This window comes from Triplophysa dalaica, chromosome 14 (assembly GCF_015846415.1).
Source record: "Triplophysa dalaica isolate WHDGS20190420 chromosome 14, ASM1584641v1, whole genome shotgun sequence".
Lineage (NCBI taxonomy): Eukaryota > Metazoa > Chordata > Actinopteri > Cypriniformes > Nemacheilidae > Triplophysa > Triplophysa dalaica.
Window position 1 is genome coordinate 20,945,996 of NC_079555.1, and position 12,295 is coordinate 20,958,290.

Genomic DNA, 12,295 nt, shown 5'->3' on the forward strand with positions numbered 1-12,295 from the left:
CACATTCAAAGCGTTAAAGAGACGCATTGCACAGCCCTCGCTCTATCTACTTCTCAGAATGCGTTGGCCGGGAATCGAACCCGGGTCAACTGCTTGGAAGGCAGCTATGCTCACCACTATACCACCAACGCACACAAATAGGAGCTGGCTTGATGGACTTCCACACTGAACACAGTGCTGTGAGACCACACAAAGATATACAGGCGTGTGAAGGTACGATTTTACGCGATACCTCAAGTCTCCTGGTACACATGACTCCGATGAGTCTACACACACCTTTTACGTCGGCTTTGTGATTAGAATCGTCCTGTCTGCAGCCTTAAATCTCAGCTTCCCACTAGAATACACAGTCTGCCATTCCATCCAACAGTGAGGTCAGGGTTTGTTTCTCCAGCCTGAAGACACGTGTGGTGTCACACTGGATGGTGGGCTGTCTGGGACTTACCAGCCAGCTGACAGCTTGCTGTGAAACGAGGCGTATAGGTAAATTGTTCTGCCTTGGCGATCGTGCTTGCTAAGGCAGCGCATATACTAAAATTGGATCGATACAGAGAAGATTAGCATGGCCCCTGCGAAAGGATGACACGCAAATCCGTGAAGCGCTCCATATTTACATTTAGCAGACGCTTTTATCCAAAACGACTAACAAATGAGGTAAACAATGGAAGCAATCGGAACAACAAGATCACAACAAAGAGCTTCAGTGCAAAACAAATTGTATCACACTAAAACTGGCCTAGTTTATACTAACACTAAAAACAACTTTCTATCTTTAAAAACTTCAACCACTTGCAGGAGAAACGTTTTCGATTGGCTCTGTTTGTTTTGAGGTGATCTAAAACAATTGAACTGATCAGCAGTTGGTTACAGTCACCACTACCCTTCCTCTTTCTTTCTGTAAAGGAATAGCCAAACAGGAGCGAATTTGGCGTTTGTACCAGTTGCCGTCCCATGTTGGGGCTATGCATCAAACGTCAATTCCTCGTTAGTATAGTGGACAGTATCTCCGCCTGTCACGCGGAAGACCGGGGTTCGATTCCCCGACGGGGAGGCTTGATTTGATTTCAGTTCCACCTCAAGTGGCAATTTCAAACAGCTCAAGATTACAACGGCCACCCTTGTTCGAACCCGTTTCTTGAGACCACCCCTTCCACTTTGTTGTCGGATACAACTCGAAAAAACATTTTGGATTGATGGTTTTCTTGATTTTCTTTAACCAACCTAAGTTGTAGGCAGGTTTGGACGAGCTGCGGTTTGGCATTTCCAGTACAAACGTCCGCCCTCTGCTATTGTTTACAAACGTATGCTGCTCTGCTGTAAGCAAAGCACCCAAAAATACGACAAACTCGCAAAGGTTTCCCTCCACGGAAATCTTTAGTAAAAGGCGAAAGATTTATGCGTAGATGAAGGAAAACTCGAGCTATATCCACAAACAGTTGAACCAGAGGACTCACCACGTAACACCATCATGTTTAAAGAGGGTGATCTCTAGTGAACGCTTCCCGGAACATCGCAATTAGGAAGAGCTTAAGAAAGCCAGCACAAGAGTGCAGTGCTTCACAGAAGCCTACGGTGGCGTTGTTTCGTGGGGTGGAGTCTGGCGTGCGACCTTGTTTTTTCCTTAAGATAGAGCCCTTCTTACTTTACACTGCACACTGAATGACATAGGCAGCGCAAATAATAGCAAAGCCGCCCATTCAAATACACGAGAATCCTTGATTCCACGGTTGCAATTCGACAGGCTATGACTACACATTCAAAGCGTTAAAGAGACGCATTGCACAGCCCTCGCTCTATCTACTTCTCAGAATGCGTTGGCCGGGAATCGAACCCGGGTCAACTGCTTGGAAGGCAGCTATGCTCACCACTATACCACCAACGCACACAAATAGGAGCTGGCTTGATGGACTTCCACATCTACTGAACACAGTGCTGTGAGACCACACAAAGATATACAGGCGTGTGAAGGTACGATTTTACGCGATACCTCAAGTCTCCTGGTACACATGACTCCGATGAGTCTACACACACCTTTTACGTCGGCTTTGTGATTAGAATCGTCCTGTCTGCAGCCTTAAATCTCAGCTTCCCACTAGAATACACAGTCTGCCATTCCATCCAACAGTGAGGTCAGGGTTTGTTTCTCCAGCCTGAAGACACGTGTGGTGTCACACTGGATGGTGGGCTGTCTGGGACTTACCAGCCAGCTGACAGCTTGCTGTGAAACGAGGCGTATAGGTAAATTGTTCTGCCTTGGCGATCGTGCTTGCTAAGGCAGCGCATATACTAAAATTGGATCGATACAGAGAAGATTAGCATGGCCCCTGCGAAAGGATGACACGCAAATCCGTGAAGCGCTCCATATTTACATTTAGCAGACGCTTTTATCCAAAACGACTAACAAATGAGGTAAACAATGGAAGCAATCGGAACAACAAGATCACAACAAAGAGCTTCAGTGCAAAACAAATTGTATCACACTAAAACTGGCCTAGTTTATACTAACACTAAAAACAACTTTCTATCTTTAAAAACTTCAACCACTTGCAGGAGAAACGTTTTCGATTGGCTCTGTTTGTTTTGAGGTGATCTAAAACAATTGAACTGATCAGCAGTTGGTTACAGTCACCACTACCCTTCCTCTTTCTTTCTGTAAAGGAATAGCCAAACAGGAGCGAATTTGGCGTTTGTACCAGTTGCCGTCCCATGTTGGGGCTATGCATCAAACGTCAATTCCTCGTTAGTATAGTGGACAGTATCTCCGCCTGTCACGCGGAAGACCGGGGTTCGATTCCCCGACGGGGAGGCTTGATTTGATTTCAGTTCCACCTCAAGTGGCAATTTCAAACAGCTCAAGATTACAACGGCCACCCTTGTTCGAACCCGTTTCTTGAGACCTCCACTTTGTTGTCGGATACAACTCGAAAAAACATTTTGGATTGATGGTTTTCTTGATTTTCTTTAACCAACCTAAGTTGTAGGCAGGTTTGGACGAGCTGCGGTTTGGCATTTCCAGTACAAACGTCCGCCCTCTGCTATTGTTTACAAACGTATGCTGCTCTGCTGTAAGCAAAGCACCCAAAAATACGACAAACTCGCAAAGGTTTCCCTCCACGGAAATCTTTAGTAAAAGGCGAAAGATTTATGCGTAGATGAAGGAAAACTCGAGCTATATCCACAAACAGTTGAACCAGAGGACTCACCACGTAACACCATCATGTTTAAAGAGGGTGATCTCTAGTGAACGCTTCCCGGAACATCGCAATTAGGAAGAGCTTAAGAAAGCCAGCACAAGAGTGCAGTGCTTCACAGAAGCCTACGGTGGCGTTGTTTCGTGGGGTGGAGTCTGGCGTGCGACCTTGTTTTTTCCTTAAGATAGAGCCCTTCTTACTTTACACTGCACACTGAATGACATAGGCAGCGCAAATAATAGCAAAGCCGCCCATTCAAATACACGAGAATCCTTGATTCCACGGTTGCAATTCGACAGGCTATGACTACACATTCAAAGCGTTAAAGAGACGCATTGCACAGCCCTCGCTCTATCTACTTCTCAGAATGCGTTGGCCGGGAATCGAACCCGGGTCAACTGCTTGGAAGGCAGCTATGCTCACCACTATACCACCAACGCACACAAATAGGAGCTGGCTTGATGGACTTCCACATCTACTGAACACAGTGCTGTGAGACCACACAAAGATATACAGGCGTGTGAAGGTACGATTTTACGCGATACCTCAAGTCTCCTGGTACACATGACTCCGATGAGTCTACACACACCTTTTACGTCGGCTTTGTGATTAGAATCGTCCTGTCTGCAGCCTTAAATCTCAGCTTCCCACTAGAATACACAGTCTGCCATTCCATCCAACAGTGAGGTCAGGGTTTGTTTCTCCAGCCTGAAGACACGTGTGGTGTCACACTGGATGGTGGGCTGTCTGGGACTTACCAGCCAGCTGACAGCTTGCTGTGAAACGAGGCGTATAGGTAAATTGTTCTGCCTTGGCGATCGTGCTTGCTAAGGCAGCGCATATACTAAAATTGGATCGATACAGAGAAGATTAGCATGGCCCCTGCGAAAGGATGACACGCAAATCCGTGAAGCGCTCCATATTTACATTTAGCAGACGCTTTTATCCAAAACGACTAACAAATGAGGTAAACAATGGAAGCAATCGGAACAACAAGATCACAACAAAGAGCTTCAGTGCAAAACAAATTGTATCACACTAAAACTGGCCTAGTTTATACTAACACTAAAAACAACTTTCTATCTTTAAAAACTTCAACCACTTGCAGGAGAAACGTTTTCGATTGGCTCTGTTTGTTTTGAGGTGATCTAAAACAATTGAACTGATCAGCAGTTGGTTACAGTCACCACTACCCTTCCTCTTTCTTTCTGTAAAGGAATAGCCAAACAGGAGCGAATTTGGCGTTTGTACCAGTTGCCGTCCCATGTTGGGGCTATGCATCAAACGTCAATTCCTCGTTAGTATAGTGGACAGTATCTCCGCCTGTCACGCGGAAGACCGGGGTTCGATTCCCCGACGGGGAGGCTTGATTTGATTTCAGTTCCACCTCAAGTGGCAATTTCAAACAGCTCAAGATTACAACGGCCACCCTTGTTCGAACCCGTTTCTTGAGACCACCCCTTCCACTTTGTTGTCGGATACAACTCGAAAAAACATTTTGGATTGATGGTTTTCTTGATTTTCTTTAACCAACCTAAGTTGTAGGCAGGTTTGGACGAGCTGCGGTTTGGCATTTCCAGTACAAACGTCCGCCCTCTGCTATTGTTTACAAACGTATGCTGCTCTGCTGTAAGCAAAGCACCCAAAAATACGACAAACTCGCAAAGGTTTCCCTCCACGGAAATCTTTAGTAAAAGGCGAAAGATTTATGCGTAGATGAAGGAAAACTCGAGCTATATCCACAAACAGTTGAACCAGAGGACTCACCACGTAACACCATCATGTTTAAAGAGGGTGATCTCTAGTGAACGCTTCCCGGAACATCGCAATTAGGAAGAGCTTAAGAAAGCCAGCACAAGAGTGCAGTGCTTCACAGAAGCCTACGGTGGCGTTGTTTCGTGGGGTGGAGTCTGGCGTGCGACCTTGTTTTTTCCTTAAGATAGAGCCCTTCTTACTTTACACTGCACACTGAATGACATAGGCAGCGCAAATAATAGCAAAGCCGCCCATTCAAATACACGAGAATCCTTGATTCCACGGTTGCAATTCGACAGGCTATGACTACACATTCAAAGCGTTAAAGAGACGCATTGCACAGCCCTCGCTCTATCTACTTCTCAGAATGCGTTGGCCGGGAATCGAACCCGGGTCAACTGCTTGGAAGGCAGCTATGCTCACCACTATACCACCAACGCACACAAATAGGAGCTGGCTTGATGGACTTCCACATCTACTGAACACAGTGCTGTGAGACCACACAAAGATATACAGGCGTGTGAAGGTACGATTTTACGCGATACCTCAAGTCTCCTGGTACACATGACTCCGATGAGTCTACACACACCTTTTACGTCGGCTTTGTGATTAGAATCGTCCTGTCTGCAGCCTTAAATCTCAGCTTCCCACTAGAATACACAGTCTGCCATTCCATCCAACAGTGAGGTCAGGGTTTGTTTCTCCAGCCTGAAGACACGTGTGGTGTCACACTGGATGGTGGGCTGTCTGGGACTTACCAGCCAGCTGACAGCTTGCTGTGAAACGAGGCGTATAGGTAAATTGTTCTGCCTTGGCGATCGTGCTTGCTAAGGCAGCGCATATACTAAAATTGGATCGATACAGAGAAGATTAGCATGGCCCCTGCGAAAGGATGACACGCAAATCCGTGAAGCGCTCCATATTTACATTTAGCAGACGCTTTTATCCAAAACGACTAACAAATGAGGTAAACAATGGAAGCAATCGGAACAACAAGATCACAACAAAGAGCTTCAGTGCAAAACAAATTGTATCACACTAAAACTGGCCTAGTTTATACTAACACTAAAAACAACTTTCTATCTTTAAAAACTTCAACCACTTGCAGGAGAAACGTTTTCGATTGGCTCTGTTTGTTTTGAGGTGATCTAAAACAATTGAACTGATCAGCAGTTGGTTACAGTCACCACTACCCTTCCTCTTTCTTTCTGTAAAGGAATAGCCAAACAGGAGCGAATTTGGCGTTTGTACCAGTTGCCGTCCCATGTTGGGGCTATGCATCAAACGTCAATTCCTCGTTAGTATAGTGGACAGTATCTCCGCCTGTCACGCGGAAGACCGGGGTTCGATTCCCCGACGGGGAGGCTTGATTTGATTTCAGTTCCACCTCAAGTGGCAATTTCAAACAGCTCAAGATTACAACGGCCACCCTTGTTCGAACCCGTTTCTTGAGACCACCACTTTGTTGTCGGATACAACTCGAAAAAAATTTTGGATTGATGGTTTTCTTGATTTTCTTTAACCAACCTAAGTTGTAGGCAGGTTTGGACGAGCTGCGGTTTGGCATTTCCAGTACAAACGTCCGCCTCTGCTATTGTTTACAAACGTATGCTGCTCTGCTGTAAGCAAAGCACCCAAAAATACGACAAACTCGCAAAGGTTTCCCTCCACGGAAATCTTTAGTAAAAGGCGAAAGATTTATGCGTAGATGAAGGAAAACTCGAGCTATATCCACAAACAGTTGAACCAGAGGACTCACCACGTAACACCATCATGTTTAAAGAGGGTGATCTCTAGTGAACGCTTCCCGGAACATCGCAATTAGGAAGAGCTTAAGAAAGCCAGCACAAGAGTGCAGTGCTTCACAGAAGCCTACGGTGGCGTTGTTTCGTGGGGTGGAGTCTGGCGTGCGACCTTGTTTTTTCCTTAAGATAGAGCCCTTCTTACTTTACACTGCACACTGAATGACATAGGCAGCGCAAATAATAGCAAAGCCGCCCATTCAAATACACGAGAATCCTTGATTCCACGGTTGCAATTCGACAGGCTATGACTACACATTCAAAGCGTTAAAGAGACGCATTGCACAGCCCTCGCTCTATCTACTTCTCAGAATGCGTTGGCCGGGAATCGAACCCGGGTCAACTGCTTGGAAGGCAGCTATGCTCACCACTATACCACCAACGCACACAAATAGGAGCTGGCTTGATGGACTTCCACATCTACTGAACACAGTGCTGTGAGACCACACAAAGATATACAGGCGTGTGAAGGTACGATTTTACGCGATACCTCAAGTCTCCTGGTACACATGACTCCGATGAGTCTACACACACCTTTTACGTCGGCTTTGTGATTAGAATCGTCCTGTCTGCAGCCTTAAATCTCAGCTTCCCACTAGAATACACAGTCTGCCATTCCATCCAACAGTGAGGTCAGGGTTTGTTTCTCCAGCCTGAAGACACGTGTGGTGTCACACTGGATGGTGGGCTGTCTGGGACTTACCAGCCAGCTGACAGCTTGCTGTGAAACGAGGCGTATAGGTAAATTGTTCTGCCTTGGCGATCGTGCTTGCTAAGGCAGCGCATATACTAAAATTGGATCGATACAGAGAAGATTAGCATGGCCCCTGCGAAAGGATGACACGCAAATCCGTGAAGCGCTCCATATTTACATTTAGCAGACGCTTTTATCCAAAACGACTAACAAATGAGGTAAACAATGGAAGCAATCGGAACAACAAGATCACAACAAAGAGCTTCAGTGCAAAACAAATTGTATCACACTAAAACTGGCCTAGTTTATACTAACACTAAAAACAACTTTCTATCTTTAAAAACTTCAACCACTTGCAGGAGAAACGTTTTCGATTGGCTCTGTTTGTTTTGAGGTGATCTAAAACAATTGAACTGATCAGCAGTTGGTTACAGTCACCACTACCCTTCCTCTTTCTTTCTGTAAAGGAATAGCCAAACAGGAGCGAATTTGGCGTTTGTACCAGTTGCCGTCCCATGTTGGGGCTATGCATCAAACGTCAATTCCTCGTTAGTATAGTGGACAGTATCTCCGCCTGTCACGCGGAAGACCGGGGTTCGATTCCCCGACGGGGAGGCTTGATTTGATTTCAGTTCCACCTCAAGTGGCAATTTCAAACAGCTCAAGATTACAACGGCCACCCTTGTTCGAACCCGTTTCTTGAGACCACCACTTTGTTGTCGGATACAACTCGAAAAAACATTTTGGATTGATGGTTTTCTTGATTTTCTTTAACCAACCTAAGTTGTAGGCAGGTTTGGACGAGCTGCGGTTTGGCATTTCCAGTACAAACGTCCGCCCTCTGCTATTGTTTACAAACGTATGCTGCTCTGCTGTAAGCAAAGCACCCAAAAATACGACAAACTCGCAAAGGTTTCCCTCCACGGAAATCTTTAGTAAAAGGCGAAAGATTTATGCGTAGATGAAGGAAAACTCGAGCTATATCCACAAACAGTTGAACCAGAGGACTCACCACGTAACACCATCATGTTTAAAGAGGGTGATCTCTAGTGAACGCTTCCCGGAACATCGCAATTAGGAAGAGCTTAAGAAAGCCAGCACAAGAGTGCAGTGCTTCACAGAAGCCTACGGTGGCGTTGTTTCGTGGGGTGGAGTCTGGCGTGCGACCTTGTTTTTTCCTTAAGATAGAGCCCTTCTTACTTTACACTGCACACTGAATGACATAGGCAGCGCAAATAATAGCAAAGCCGCCCATTCAAATACACGAGAATCCTTGATTCCACGGTTGCAATTCGACAGGCTATGACTACACATTCAAAGCGTTAAAGAGACGCATTGCACAGCCCTCGCTCTATCTACTTCTCAGAATGCGTTGGCCGGGAATCGAACCCGGGTCAACTGCTTGGAAGGCAGCTATGCTCACCACTATACCACCAACGCACACAAATAGGAGCTGGCTTGATGGACTTCCACATCTACTGAACACAGTGCTGTGAGACCACACAAAGATATACAGGCGTGTGAAGGTACGATTTTACGCGATACCTCAAGTCTCCTGGTACACATGACTCCGATGAGTCTACACACACCTTTTACGTCGGCTTTGTGATTAGAATCGTCCTGTCTGCAGCCTTAAATCTCAGCTTCCCACTAGAATACACAGTCTGCCATTCCATCCAACAGTGAGGTCAGGGTTTGTTTCTCCAGCCTGAAGACACGTGTGGTGTCACACTGGATGGTGGGCTGTCTGGGACTTACCAGCCAGCTGACAGCTTGCTGTGAAACGAGGCGTATAGGTAAATTGTTCTGCCTTGGCGATCGTGCTTGCTAAGGCAGCGCATATACTAAAATTGGATCGATACAGAGAAGATTAGCATGGCCCCTGCGAAAGGATGACACGCAAATCCGTGAAGCGCTCCATATTTACATTTAGCAGACGCTTTTATCCAAAACGACTAACAAATGAGGTAAACAATGGAAGCAATCGGAACAACAAGATCACAACAAAGAGCTTCAGTGCAAAACAAATTGTATCACACTAAAACTGGCCTAGTTTATACTAACACTAAAAACAACTTTCTATCTTTAAAAACTTCAACCACTTGCAGGAGAAACGTTTTCGATTGGCTCTGTTTGTTTTGAGGTGATCTAAAACAATTGAACTGATCAGCAGTTGGTTACAGTCACCACTACCCTTCCTCTTTCTTTCTGTAAAGGAATAGCCAAACAGGAGCGAATTTGGCGTTTGTACCAGTTGCCGTCCCATGTTGGGGCTATGCATCAAACGTCAATTCCTCGTTAGTATAGTGGACAGTATCTCCGCCTGTCACGCGGAAGACCGGGGTTCGATTCCCCGACGGGGAGGCTTGATTTGATTTCAGTTCCACCTCAAGTGGCAATTTCAAACAGCTCAAGATTACAACGGCCACCCTTGTTCGAACCCGTTTCTTGAGACCACCCCTTCCACTTTGTTGTCGGATACAACTCGAAAAAACATTTTGGATTGATGGTTTTCTTGATTTTCTTTAACCAACCTAAGTTGTAGGCAGGTTTGGACGAGCTGCGGTTTGGCATTTCCAGTACAAACGTCCGCCCTCTGCTATTGTTTACAAACGTATGCTGCTCTGCTGTAAGCAAAGCACCCAAAAATACGACAAACTCGCAAAGGTTTCCCTCCACGGAAATCTTTAGTAAAAGGCGAAAGATTTATGCGTAGATGAAGGAAAACTCGAGCTATATCCACAAACAGTTGAACCAGAGGACTCACCACGTAACACCATCATGTTTAAAGAGGGTGATCTCTAGTGAACGCTTCCCGGAACATCGCAATTAGGAAGAGCTTAAGAAAGCCAGCACAAGAGTGCAGTGCTTCACAGAAGCCTACGGTGGCGTTGTTTCGTGGGGTGGAGTCTGGCGTGCGACCTTGTTTTTTCCTTAAGATAGAGCCCTTCTTACTTTACACTGCACACTGAATGACATAGGCAGCGCAAATAATAGCAAAGCCGCCCATTCAAATACACGAGAATCCTTGATTCCACGGTTGCAATTCGACAGGCTATGACTACACATTCAAAGCGTTAAAGAGACGCATTGCACAGCCCTCGCTCTATCTACTTCTCAGAATGCGTTGGCCGGGAATCGAACCCGGGTCAACTGCTTGGAAGGCAGCTATGCTCACCACTATACCACCAACGCACACAAATAGGAGCTGGCTTGATGGACTTCCACATCTACTGAACACAGTGCTGTGAGACCACACAAAGATATACAGGCGTGTGAAGGTACGATTTTACGCGATACCTCAAGTCTCCTGGTACACATGACTCCGATGAGTCTACACACACCTTTTACGTCGGCTTTGTGATTAGAATCGTCCTGTCTGCAGCCTTAAATCTCAGCTTCCCACTAGAATACACAGTCTGCCATTCCATCCAACAGTGAGGTCAGGGTTTGTTTCTCCAGCCTGAAGACACGTGTGGTGTCACACTGGATGGTGGGCTGTCTGGGACTTACCAGCCAGCTGACAGCTTGCTGTGAAACGAGGCGTATAGGTAAATTGTTCTGCCTTGGCGATCGTGCTTGCTAAGGCAGCGCATATACTAAAATTGGATCGATACAGAGAAGATTAGCATGGCCCCTGCGAAAGGATGACACGCAAATCCGTGAAGCGCTCCATATTTACATTTAGCAGACGCTTTTATCCAAAACGACTAACAAATGAGGTAAACAATGGAAGCAATCGGAACAACAAGATCACAACAAAGAGCTTCAGTGCAAAACAAATTGTATCACACTAAAACTGGCCTAGTTTATACTAACACTAAAAACAACTTTCTATCTTTAAAAACTTCAACCACTTGCAGGAGAAACGTTTTCGATTGGCTCTGTTTGTTTTGAGGTGATCTAAAACAATTGAACTGATCAGCAGTTGGTTACAGTCACCACTACCCTTCCTCTTTCTTTCTGTAAAGGAATAGCCAAACAGGAGCGAATTTGGCGTTTGTACCAGTTGCCGTCCCATGTTGGGGCTATGCATCAAACGTCAATTCCTCGTTAGTATAGTGGACAGTATCTCCGCCTGTCACGCGGAAGACCGGGGTTCGATTCCCCGACGGGGAGGCTTGATTTGATTTCAGTTCCACCTCAAGTGGCAATTTCAAACAGCTCAAGATTACAACGGCCACCCTTGTTCGAACCCGTTTCTTGAGACCTTCCACTTTGTTGTCGGATACAACTCGAAAAAACATTTTGGATTGATGGTTTTCTTGATTTTCTTTAACCAACCTAAGTTGTAGGCAGGTTTGGACGAGCTGCGGTTTGGCATTTCCAGTACAAACGTCCGCCCTCTGCTATCGTTTACAAACGTATGCTGCTCTGCTGTAAGCAAAGCACCCAAAAATACGACAAACTCGCAAAGGTTTCCCTCCACGGAAATCTTTAGTAAAAGGCGAAAGATTTATGCGTAGATGAAGGAAAACTCGAGCTATATCCACAAACAGTTGAACCAGAGGACTCACCACGTAACACCATCATGTTTAAAGAGGGTGATCTCTAGTGAACGCTTCCCGGAACATCGCAATTAGGAAGAGCTTAAGAAAGCCAGCACAAGAGTGCAGTGCTTCACAGAAGCCTACGGTGGCGTTGTTTCGTGGGGTGGAGTCTGGCGTGCGACCTTGTTTTTTCCTTAAGATAGAGCCCTTCTTACTTTACACTGCACACTGAATGACATAGGCAGCGCAAATAATAGCAAAGCCGCCCATTCAAATACACGAGAATCCTTGATTCCACGGTTGCAATTCGACAGGCTATGACTACACATTCAAAGCGTTAAAGAGACGCATTGCACAGCCCTC

At 45.8% G+C, this 12,295-nt stretch overlaps 28 non-coding genes across 28 annotated transcripts; 14 read left to right on the forward strand and 14 right to left on the reverse strand.

Annotated features, from left to right (window-relative positions):
- Positions 1-59: 59 nt before the first annotated feature.
- trnag-ucc (transfer RNA glycine (anticodon UCC)) lies at positions 60-131 on the reverse strand. The gene has a single exon. It is a non-coding gene; the product is annotated as a tRNA-Gly (tRNA).
- A 376-nt stretch (positions 132-507) lies between these two features.
- Positions 508-614, forward strand: LOC130436162 (U6 spliceosomal RNA). Its single transcript, XR_008908998.1, has one exon. It is a non-coding gene; the product is annotated as a U6 spliceosomal RNA (small nuclear RNA).
- Positions 615-979: 365 nt separating this feature from the next.
- trnad-guc (transfer RNA aspartic acid (anticodon GUC)) lies at positions 980-1,051 on the forward strand. Its single transcript has one exon. It is a non-coding gene; the product is annotated as a tRNA-Asp (tRNA).
- A 256-nt stretch (positions 1,052-1,307) lies between these two features.
- Positions 1,308-1,422, reverse strand: LOC130436238 (U5 spliceosomal RNA). The gene has a single exon (XR_008909072.1). It is a non-coding gene; the product is annotated as a U5 spliceosomal RNA (small nuclear RNA).
- A 388-nt stretch (positions 1,423-1,810) lies between these two features.
- Positions 1,811-1,882, reverse strand: trnag-ucc (transfer RNA glycine (anticodon UCC)). The gene has a single exon. It is a non-coding gene; the product is annotated as a tRNA-Gly (tRNA).
- Positions 1,883-2,262: 380 nt separating this feature from the next.
- On the forward strand, positions 2,263-2,369 carry LOC130436163 (U6 spliceosomal RNA). The gene has a single exon (XR_008908999.1). It is a non-coding gene; the product is annotated as a U6 spliceosomal RNA (small nuclear RNA).
- Positions 2,370-2,734: 365 nt separating this feature from the next.
- On the forward strand, positions 2,735-2,806 carry trnad-guc (transfer RNA aspartic acid (anticodon GUC)). The gene has a single exon. It is a non-coding gene; the product is annotated as a tRNA-Asp (tRNA).
- Positions 2,807-3,056: 250 nt separating this feature from the next.
- LOC130436239 (U5 spliceosomal RNA) lies at positions 3,057-3,171 on the reverse strand. The gene has a single exon (XR_008909073.1). It is a non-coding gene; the product is annotated as a U5 spliceosomal RNA (small nuclear RNA).
- A 388-nt stretch (positions 3,172-3,559) lies between these two features.
- trnag-ucc (transfer RNA glycine (anticodon UCC)) lies at positions 3,560-3,631 on the reverse strand. Its single transcript has one exon. It is a non-coding gene; the product is annotated as a tRNA-Gly (tRNA).
- A 380-nt stretch (positions 3,632-4,011) lies between these two features.
- LOC130436164 (U6 spliceosomal RNA) lies at positions 4,012-4,118 on the forward strand. The gene has a single exon (XR_008909000.1). It is a non-coding gene; the product is annotated as a U6 spliceosomal RNA (small nuclear RNA).
- Positions 4,119-4,483: 365 nt separating this feature from the next.
- trnad-guc (transfer RNA aspartic acid (anticodon GUC)) lies at positions 4,484-4,555 on the forward strand. The gene has a single exon. It is a non-coding gene; the product is annotated as a tRNA-Asp (tRNA).
- Positions 4,556-4,811: 256 nt separating this feature from the next.
- LOC130436240 (U5 spliceosomal RNA) lies at positions 4,812-4,926 on the reverse strand. The gene has a single exon (XR_008909074.1). It is a non-coding gene; the product is annotated as a U5 spliceosomal RNA (small nuclear RNA).
- Positions 4,927-5,314: 388 nt separating this feature from the next.
- trnag-ucc (transfer RNA glycine (anticodon UCC)) lies at positions 5,315-5,386 on the reverse strand. Its single transcript has one exon. It is a non-coding gene; the product is annotated as a tRNA-Gly (tRNA).
- Positions 5,387-5,766: 380 nt separating this feature from the next.
- LOC130436165 (U6 spliceosomal RNA) lies at positions 5,767-5,873 on the forward strand. The gene has a single exon (XR_008909001.1). It is a non-coding gene; the product is annotated as a U6 spliceosomal RNA (small nuclear RNA).
- A 365-nt stretch (positions 5,874-6,238) lies between these two features.
- Positions 6,239-6,310, forward strand: trnad-guc (transfer RNA aspartic acid (anticodon GUC)). Its single transcript has one exon. It is a non-coding gene; the product is annotated as a tRNA-Asp (tRNA).
- A 248-nt stretch (positions 6,311-6,558) lies between these two features.
- LOC130436070 (U5 spliceosomal RNA) lies at positions 6,559-6,673 on the reverse strand. The gene has a single exon (XR_008908912.1). It is a non-coding gene; the product is annotated as a U5 spliceosomal RNA (small nuclear RNA).
- Positions 6,674-7,061: 388 nt separating this feature from the next.
- On the reverse strand, positions 7,062-7,133 carry trnag-ucc (transfer RNA glycine (anticodon UCC)). The gene has a single exon. It is a non-coding gene; the product is annotated as a tRNA-Gly (tRNA).
- A 380-nt stretch (positions 7,134-7,513) lies between these two features.
- Positions 7,514-7,620, forward strand: LOC130436166 (U6 spliceosomal RNA). The gene has a single exon (XR_008909002.1). It is a non-coding gene; the product is annotated as a U6 spliceosomal RNA (small nuclear RNA).
- A 365-nt stretch (positions 7,621-7,985) lies between these two features.
- trnad-guc (transfer RNA aspartic acid (anticodon GUC)) lies at positions 7,986-8,057 on the forward strand. Its single transcript has one exon. It is a non-coding gene; the product is annotated as a tRNA-Asp (tRNA).
- A 250-nt stretch (positions 8,058-8,307) lies between these two features.
- Positions 8,308-8,422, reverse strand: LOC130436071 (U5 spliceosomal RNA). Its single transcript, XR_008908913.1, has one exon. It is a non-coding gene; the product is annotated as a U5 spliceosomal RNA (small nuclear RNA).
- Positions 8,423-8,810: 388 nt separating this feature from the next.
- trnag-ucc (transfer RNA glycine (anticodon UCC)) lies at positions 8,811-8,882 on the reverse strand. Its single transcript has one exon. It is a non-coding gene; the product is annotated as a tRNA-Gly (tRNA).
- A 380-nt stretch (positions 8,883-9,262) lies between these two features.
- LOC130436167 (U6 spliceosomal RNA) lies at positions 9,263-9,369 on the forward strand. Its single transcript, XR_008909003.1, has one exon. It is a non-coding gene; the product is annotated as a U6 spliceosomal RNA (small nuclear RNA).
- Positions 9,370-9,734: 365 nt separating this feature from the next.
- Positions 9,735-9,806, forward strand: trnad-guc (transfer RNA aspartic acid (anticodon GUC)). Its single transcript has one exon. It is a non-coding gene; the product is annotated as a tRNA-Asp (tRNA).
- Positions 9,807-10,062: 256 nt separating this feature from the next.
- On the reverse strand, positions 10,063-10,177 carry LOC130436072 (U5 spliceosomal RNA). Its single transcript, XR_008908914.1, has one exon. It is a non-coding gene; the product is annotated as a U5 spliceosomal RNA (small nuclear RNA).
- Positions 10,178-10,565: 388 nt separating this feature from the next.
- Positions 10,566-10,637, reverse strand: trnag-ucc (transfer RNA glycine (anticodon UCC)). The gene has a single exon. It is a non-coding gene; the product is annotated as a tRNA-Gly (tRNA).
- Positions 10,638-11,017: 380 nt separating this feature from the next.
- On the forward strand, positions 11,018-11,124 carry LOC130436168 (U6 spliceosomal RNA). Its single transcript, XR_008909004.1, has one exon. It is a non-coding gene; the product is annotated as a U6 spliceosomal RNA (small nuclear RNA).
- Positions 11,125-11,489: 365 nt separating this feature from the next.
- Positions 11,490-11,561, forward strand: trnad-guc (transfer RNA aspartic acid (anticodon GUC)). Its single transcript has one exon. It is a non-coding gene; the product is annotated as a tRNA-Asp (tRNA).
- A 251-nt stretch (positions 11,562-11,812) lies between these two features.
- On the reverse strand, positions 11,813-11,927 carry LOC130436073 (U5 spliceosomal RNA). The gene has a single exon (XR_008908915.1). It is a non-coding gene; the product is annotated as a U5 spliceosomal RNA (small nuclear RNA).
- Positions 11,928-12,295: the final 368 nt, after the last annotated feature.